This window comes from Takifugu flavidus, unplaced genomic scaffold (genome assembly GCF_003711565.1).
Source record: "Takifugu flavidus isolate HTHZ2018 unplaced genomic scaffold, ASM371156v2 ctg675, whole genome shotgun sequence".
Classification (NCBI taxonomy): Eukaryota; Metazoa; Chordata; class Actinopteri; order Tetraodontiformes; family Tetraodontidae; genus Takifugu; species Takifugu flavidus.
The window spans coordinates 1-8,570 of record NW_026622286.1 but is presented as its reverse complement, the minus strand read 5'-3'; the positions used below and the strand labels follow the sequence as shown (position 1 = coordinate 8,570).

Below are 8,570 nucleotides of genomic sequence, written 5' to 3'. Positions count from 1 at the left end.
GTGCGTGTGTGTGTCTGTGTACGTGTGTTTGTGTTTAAATAAAATTGAATTTCCCACTTTGGTCCACACTATTGTCAACATTTCTGTCTTCGCAAAAGCCAACTCAAGGCGGCAGAGTCCGGAATTGAAAACAATATCTAAAGAACTCAAGTATCATACTAACAACACTCATATTCCATCTGTCTATCCCCAACTGAATTAACTCCCCACCTATCTCATCAGAATATTTGTAACAGAATAAGCAGATAACGTAGCATTTCCCTGTTCATATCTGCGACTTGCAATTTAGAATTTGTCAATAAAACTATGCTATGACACAAACTACAGTTTAATAGACTGCTGTGCTCCTAAAAAGAGCAGCATTTGTGGCTCATAAACCTCACAGACACTGCTTTGCTCTTTAAACATTTTTATGATGGTGAATTTTTCAATCAAATATCTTCCGTTTGATAATGCCCAAAGCGGGATTCGAACTCTCCCTCTGGGGTCTTCAGGAGGTTTCTATCAGGTTGTCTGTTACAGCGATTCTCGACTGGCCCGCACCGGCCTGGGATCGATCCCTGGCCATGGCACATTGCTTTTAACTTGATTTCATTTATCGGAGTTGAATCTTGTTTGATTTTTTTGAAGACGTTTCACCTCTCATCCAAGAGCCGTTCTAGGCAGATTTGATGATATGACGCTCATAGGCTCTATAGCCTTTTCTTTTTGGGGGGAATGGATTGGAGGCTGCTCCAACATTGACGTTTGGACTGTGACAAAGCAAAATGGACAACCTCCACCAGAATAAGTGTTTCAAGAAAATAAGTTTGAGTTGTATTAACTTCAAAAGGCCATTTTCTTGCGGCTGCTCTCGCTTACGGCCATACCACCCTGAGAACGCCCGATCTCGTCCGATCTCGGAAGCTAAGCAGGGTCGGGCCTAGTTAGTACTTGGATGGGAGACCGCCTGGGAATACCAGGTGCTGTAAGCTTTTTGCACTCCTCCACTGGGTCAGCAGAGGCCGCCAGTGTTCCTGATAATTATCCAGCCAGATGTTATTCACTTCTTAAGTACTTCTAACATTGAGATTTAATGTTGCACTATTGTACATCGTTTTAGATTTAATATTTTATGAGTGTGTGTGTGTGTGTGTGTGTGTGTGTCGCAAGGATGATCGGCGGTGGAGGAGACAGAGGGAGACGGGAGCTTCTTTACTCCAAAAATTTATTTTTATTTTCCAAAAATAAAGTGGTGTCAGAAGATGCCAGGTTGAATCCATACAATAACATACAGACCCTGCACACTTTTACACACCACAACTTTGACTCTTTCTCCAACAATTCTTTTTTCTCTCACAAAATAACAACCAACCAACTAACATCCCACCCCGTCTGGGGCTTACTCCAGGGCTTCTATAGCTGTAGCCCTCCTACAGGTGAAACCAATTATCAAAATTATTACGCTAACTAATACATTTACAAACTCAAAAACTTTGACTCTTTCTCCAACAATTCTTTTTTCTCCAAAATAACAACCAACCAACTAAACATCCCACCCCGTCTGGGGCTTACTCCAGGGCTTCTATAGCTGTAGCCCTCCTACAGGTGAAACCAATTATCAAAATTATTACGCTAACTAATACATTTACAAACTCAAAATAACAATCGAACAGAAAATATAAAATATGCGTAAAACGCCCAAAACAAATTTCCACCATCAAAACCACCCAGTGCATAGTAAAATACATGTTCATCTTACTCTTCTAAAACACCCCCGCTAAAATAGATTGTGCCGTAGCACCTCGCGAAACCCCTCCATGTATACAATCATTGAACAGTCCATCGGTTTCCCCGAACCAGGAAGTATGTCCTGCTGGCGAGCTATTGAAATATTGGTGCTTTTGATAAATGACAAACAAATAAACCTCGATGCTTTTAAACAGCCATAGTGTGAGTGTGATTCTTTGGGCAACGTTAAACAGACGGGAGGTGACACGGTGAGGCAATATGACGCGCGTTGTTTACTTGGGTGGAACTAATTGGAACATAAATGCCGGTTGGCCATGCCGTGCATGTCGGCTACAATGTATTCCAATAAGAAGCGATGGTAAAAAGTGGTGTGTGTGAAATGCTTCAACCGAGTAAACCAAGACAGAACGGAATGGAAATGAAATGCAAACGTGTCGGCGTAAGTGGCACGGCTCACTCCGTGCGTGTGTGTGTCTGTGTACGTGTGTTTGTGTTTAAATAAAATTGAATTTCCCACTTTGGTCCACACTATTGTCAACATTTCTGTCTTCGCAAAAGCCAACTCAAGGCGGCAGAGTCCGGAATTGAAAACAATATCTAAAGAACTCAAGTATCATACTAACAACACTAATATTCCATCTGTCTATCCCCAACTGAATTAACTCCCCACCTATCTCATCAGAATATTTGTAACAGAATAAGCAGATAACGTAGCATTTCCCTGTTCATATCTGCGACTTGCAATTGAGAATTTGTCAATAAAACTATGCTATGACACAAACTACAGTTTAATAGACTGCTGTGCTCCTAAAAAGAGCAGCATTTGTGGCTCATAAACCTCACAGACACTGCTTTGCTCTTTAAACATTTTTATGATCGTGAATTTTTCAATCAAATATCTTCCGTTTGATAATGCCCGAAGCGGGATTCGAACTCTCCCTCTGGGGTCTTCAGGAGGTTTCAATCAGGTTGTCTGTTACAGCGATTCTCGACTGGCCCGCACCGGCCTGGGATCGATTCCCGGCCATGGCACTTTGCTTTTGTCTAACAAGGGCTCGGTCAGTCAGGATGAGCCCGAAGTTGAGAACTTTCACTTTCGCTTCTTCGTCCTCTACACGTCTCGTGTTTGTAGTTGGATCGCGTCATATTCAGCACAAGCGCCTCTCTTCAGAACAATTTGGTCCACGTTTTAACTGAAATACTGGGAAACAACTGGAGTTCGTCTGACAGATGTTCGTTTTTGGGTGCGGAATCAAACTGTCAACTTTTTGATCTATAGGATCCCCTCTGGTTCAAAGTGTCCCCTATAGGATATTGACAGTACTGACCTTTTGGGGGCTGCACACACCTCTTAATGGTGACGGCACCAACGGAGCTGATCCAGTTGTCATCAGCTGGCCAGTCTGACTCCAGCTCATTAGGGGAAATTTGCTGATCTGGAGGAGAAGCTTTCAAAACTTGACGGGCTGGGGGGGAATGACTGTAATTTTGGAATCAGTGTGCCAATTTTATTTTTAATCAGAATAATTTAGAATAATTTCAACAGGATATTTTCAAATTGTTCCCCAGTGTAACTTCACCTGAAATTGTGGACTCCAGAATATCACCGTTAAATCCATTTAATCACTTAATAGCTGTGGAATTTGAGCCATGAGAAAAATATCTCTCCATCATGATTTCCAGAATTTTTCATCAATATCTGAGATTCTTCGAAAGCTTCGCTAGTGTTGGGTTTTTATTGCTTCTGCTTCATTTTCAGGCGCAGTTCTTTTATCTTTAAATCAGATCAAATCATCTTTATTTGTAATGTCTGTTGTAGTCAAACTTGGTGCTATGCAGAATCCCAGGGCCTGATCCCTAACAATCAACAGGAAAATCTCCCCTTTAACAGGAAGAAACCTTGAGCAGGACCAGGCTCATATGGGGGGGGGACCCTCCTGCTGATGGGGGGGTGGGTAGGGAGAGAGGAGGAGAAGGGGGAGGACAGGTAGAGAAGAGATGGGGGGGGGGGGGGGGGGTAGGGAGAGAGGAGGAGAAGGGGGAGGACAGGTAGAGGAGAGATGGGGGGGGTAGGGAGAGAGGAGGAGAAGGGGGAGGACAGGTAGAAGAGAGAATAGTCAGACATCATTCAGTTCATTTTAAAACCCACTACATTATATATTCTGAATAGCTGGTGCTGGTAATCGGAAGGATAAAACTATTCTGTAAAAATGTATGTTTAACTTTGTGAAATTGTGTCGTATAGGTCAAATAAGAACACAAGATCAACTGCTGAACCACTGAAATTTATTTTTAATGTGCTAATCTCCACAAAGAAAGAAAAACCACAAACAACAAGTTTATAGTGGTCCAGTAATGCGCTCTAGTCATACACCAGTACAGTTAACAATAACTCATGTTTTCCAGCTGCTTTTCCATCTTCAGTGGGAATAATCCAGTGCGTTCTGGGCTTGAACAAAGGTATTAAAAGCTGGCTGAATGTCTGAGGTGACTGAAGGACACACTTGGGCTTTTCTCAATAGAGAAGGGGCACGGCACAGTGCAGCAGGTTCTCATCTTAAAATTTACTGTATTCATGGGAGATTTATTTGGTCATTTTGCTTCTTTTTATTTCCTATTTCCCACATTTATTCATAGTTTTTATTAGATTGCAATAGATCCTATAACATTTAACAGATTGACTAAAGTCAAATGAGCTGCGGTTCCCACCGATAGCCGTCATTCTGATGGGTTTTTGCTGGCTGCAGCTGAAATATTCCAATGCTCCATGTCACAGAGACAGTAAATACTAAACCCTAAAGATTCTGAAGGCATGATGTAAAATAGTAACGTATAATACAGACATTTGAAGAGACAATTAGAGAATGTTTCCATGCTTCTAAGAGTGGCCGAGGAGCCATTTAGAACTTTATAAAGATGCATTGTGTGATACCAGGAACTAATTTAACTTCAAGGCGAAGCTGCTTCTGCTTTGTCGACCATCGACTGATCTCCTGAAAGTCCACCAGCGCTTTTTAAAAACTGAATTTTTCATCTATGGAGGGAGTAGACGGCAGATGTTTCCACAGATGTTCTTCACCAGTGGTCAGTGAGTGATGCAGCAGATGAGCGGGAGTTGACTGGCTTCTACCAGCTACTGTCTCAATGTCTCCAGCCCATAGTGTGGATTCTCTACGAGATCAGACAGCAGCTTCACTCCTGAATAATTACCACAATTCCAACCTCTCAGGTTCAACCTCTCAGGTTCTGTTTGCACTGTTCCAGAGGAACAGTGCAAACAGAATCTTGAACAGAGGGTTCAAGATTAAAAGTTGTTTTGCTATTTTAATGCCATAAATATGTTTTTGCATTTAATTAAAACTGACTAACTTAGTTAAATAAATAAATAAGATTTATGATGCTTGACAGATTTTAAAGACTTGTAAAAGCAGCATATTTCTGCAGCCCTGGAGTCCAGGAGGAGCAGCAGAGGTCAGAATGTGTCGGAGCGCGTTTAACTATTGTCTGCAGTTCCACGCCTGTCCACCGGGTGGCGGTAAAGCATCACATGATATTTCTCCTTTTTGGAACTTCTTCAGCTGCGTTGAGCTTTAAATCTTCACCTGTCGCTCCCTTTAAGCTCTAAACTTTGCGGTTCTGTGTAGTTTGTTGGTTTAAATATTTTTGATGGATTCTGATGACGATGAGTGAAACTGTCAATGACCAATAGAAAGTTCGTCCATTGTTCTACTGCGTCACACATTTTCATTATTTATTGTCATTTTTGGGTCTAAACTGGACCAGTTCTGTGAGCTGTTTTGCTTTTTCTGTGGACCAGATGTTCCAGGCAGGTTCCATCATCGGACACAGACGGAGACAGGTCACGTGACAACAGTCAGCCTTTAGTTCTTTATTACAGGAGGATCTGGTTTATATACAGACACATATCTGCAAAATACTAGAAAGGCCCTTAAGGAGCTCCTTGAGACCGGGACTATCTGTTTCTCCTCCATGATTCCCCTGGTGACCACATACTTCCGTCCAGCGACATTATTAAAGGGTCTAAAAGCCTTGAGCATCCACTCCAGCTTCTCTGACTGTCGAATCATTGCGGCCTACAGAAAAATATCAAATGTTACAAGACCTGTTGGTCAAGCCTCTCTGTGCTGCAAGGCCCAGAAGCTGCAGGGATTTCTACAGACAGAGTGGATACGGAGCCAGGTCAATAAGGTTTTTGAGGGAGAAACTACGGGGTGGCCCCACATTAGTAATGGTGTGTATTTGATCACCTGCGGTGCATCTGGCCTCCAGTATGTGTGAGAAACTAAAATACTCTACTGCTGCCTGTCACTCAGCACCAGTGCAATATTGTAGGACAAAAGGAGACCCACACTCCTCTAGTCAACTCCTTTCTGAGACATAGGCGGCCATCACTTTAGGTCAGGGGTGGGGAACCCTTTTCATATCGAGGGCCAATTTAATTTTTATAAAGTCCTCCGAGGGCCATACTATTATGAACACATACCTAGGGATGCAAAAAAAGACAAAAAAAAGTCTATAACCACTGTGTTACTAAGTCTCATGATTGCTGCATTTGAGTTTGAATTATTTATTTAGCACACATGCATATAAAAATCACCATAAAATAGAATAAAATGACAAGTAAAATATGTTTTCATTTTCATACAAAACAATAAAAAGAGGTGCAGAGTTGAGGCAAGAGACCCGTAAGAGCCTGTTCGAGGCCTCTACTCACAAAAACTGCAATACAAGATAATCAAGAAAATAAATGAAAAAGAAAGAAAGATAAAGACAATAACAACAACAACTAGAAAGCACTCGGAGAGCGCAGACCTCCGCCAAGCGCAACAATTCCTGGCATATTGTGATTTCCACCATAAATATTAGTCCCACATATACTTGACCATAAAAACATACCGTTAGCCACTGGAATCATAACAATATATGTCTTAGTTCAATAGTTATTCACGAAAAAAAATTCACGCTTTGAAACAATTTTACTTTGTACGGCGCGAGCGCCTCAGCGGCGGCTACGAGGCGCGTTCACGAACTCTCCTTCGGCGTGAGGTTTCAGCTTCGTGGCTATTAATCACTCACCACAAAACTTGCACGCGTAATATTCTCTCTGTCGGCACATGGTCGTGTGAAAGCTGCTTGTTGAGCCTCCAAACTCCGGCGAAGAGCGTTAATTTTATCCAAACTCATCTGTCCTTTCAACTCGTCGAGTTTAGCGTGTTTCGCTATGCATTTTTCGTCCGTGTCAATCAGTCCAGCCCACTACGTACATCACATGCTGTGTTCACTGACCCTGACCTTGACTCGGACATAACATAACCGTCTGTTTTATCTCAGAAAACGGGAAAATATTTCCTCGTTACGAAAGAAATTTCAGGATACGAAAGGCAAAAATACGCTACCGCTGCTACTCGCAGCTCGCGGAGTTTAGCGAACGGTCCCACTGTATAAGTGCATATAAAATATAAAAATCTTATTGCGTTGCGGGCCGGTAGAAATGGTCTCGTAGGCCGTATACGGCCCGGAGGCCGGAGGTTCCCCACCCCTGCTTTAGGTGGTCAGGCACGTGGCGGTGCACGACGGCCGGACCTTCTGTCACCCGGGTGCCCCCCGTGTTGCGGAGGTTACATCCTCGGCCCTGCAGCTGAGTGCACAGCACCCCTCGGCCTCCACGCTGGTTCTGGAGGCCGGCATCAACGACCTCAAATTCCAGCAGTCGGAGGTTCTGAAGCAGGACTTCATCTCTCTGGTGGACCGTCTGCTGGACACGGGAAGCGGCTCATTATCTCGGGCCCGCTTCCCCCACCTCGCTACGGTGACGTCATCACCAGCCGCCCCTGTGGCTGAAGGGGTGCTGCTTGGGCAACAGTAGCCCCTTCGTTGACAAGTCTGCTGCCTTTTTAAATAGACCCCATCTTTTTAAACGGGACGGCCTCCACCCAAACCATGAGGGGTCCCGGCTTCTATCTGTGAACACTGACCTGACTGTCCGTTCCTGCACTACATCCACCTCCTGACTATTGGTTAAAGCACATGCACGCCACCACTCTGCCCCCCACTCACTCACATCTACGCTCACCCCCCACGCTGCACCATTCATGCCCCTCCACCACTACTCCCATGTCTGCCATCAACATCTCAGCTCATTCACTCCATTGACACCATCATTTCATACGGACAGAATCCCAGGACTGTTCCCAGATGCAACAGTGCTTTTATTGTTCCCATAAAAAGACAGGATGAGCGCACGTTCAGCACGGACATAAAGATGCCGTGCTGAACGTGCGCTCTCTTTTAAACACATCTGTTATAGTAAACGACTTAATTTTAGACAGAAACCTCGATGGTATTCTCCTCACTGAGACGTGGCACTGATGCACCTGCTGTCCTCACAGAGGCTTGAGGGGGGGGGGGGGCAGGAAAGGAGGTGGAACCGCTTCAATAACAAGGACCCAAATGTCTTTACGCGAGGTCTCTTTTAATACGTTTCCATCATTTGAGCATCATGCCTTTGTTTTTAGCAGCCCTCCTATTTTAGGCATAACAGTTTACAGACCACCCCAATACTCCACCTCTTTTATCAGCCAATTCTCAGAATTTTTATCAATCATTTATGCTGAACACAACAGGATTTTAATAACTGGTGATTTTAATCTACACATCGACAACGCCTCGGACCCAGTGTCCAGAGAATGTTTAAACCTCCTTCACAGTTGGATTTTAAACAACATGTCACGCAGCCGACCCACAACAGAGGGCGCCCTGGACCTGGTCATAACCTATGGCCTGTCTGTAGGTGGGTCCCCTGGACCTGGTCATAACCT

General features: G+C 43.9%; 1 non-coding gene across 1 annotated transcript; it reads left to right on the top strand.

The window, feature by feature from the left end:
- The first annotated feature begins 855 nt into the window (after positions 1-855).
- Positions 856-974, top strand: LOC130521066 (5S ribosomal RNA). The gene has a single exon (XR_008949169.1). It is a non-coding gene; the product is annotated as a 5S ribosomal RNA (ribosomal RNA).
- Positions 975-8,570: the final 7,596 nt, after the last annotated feature.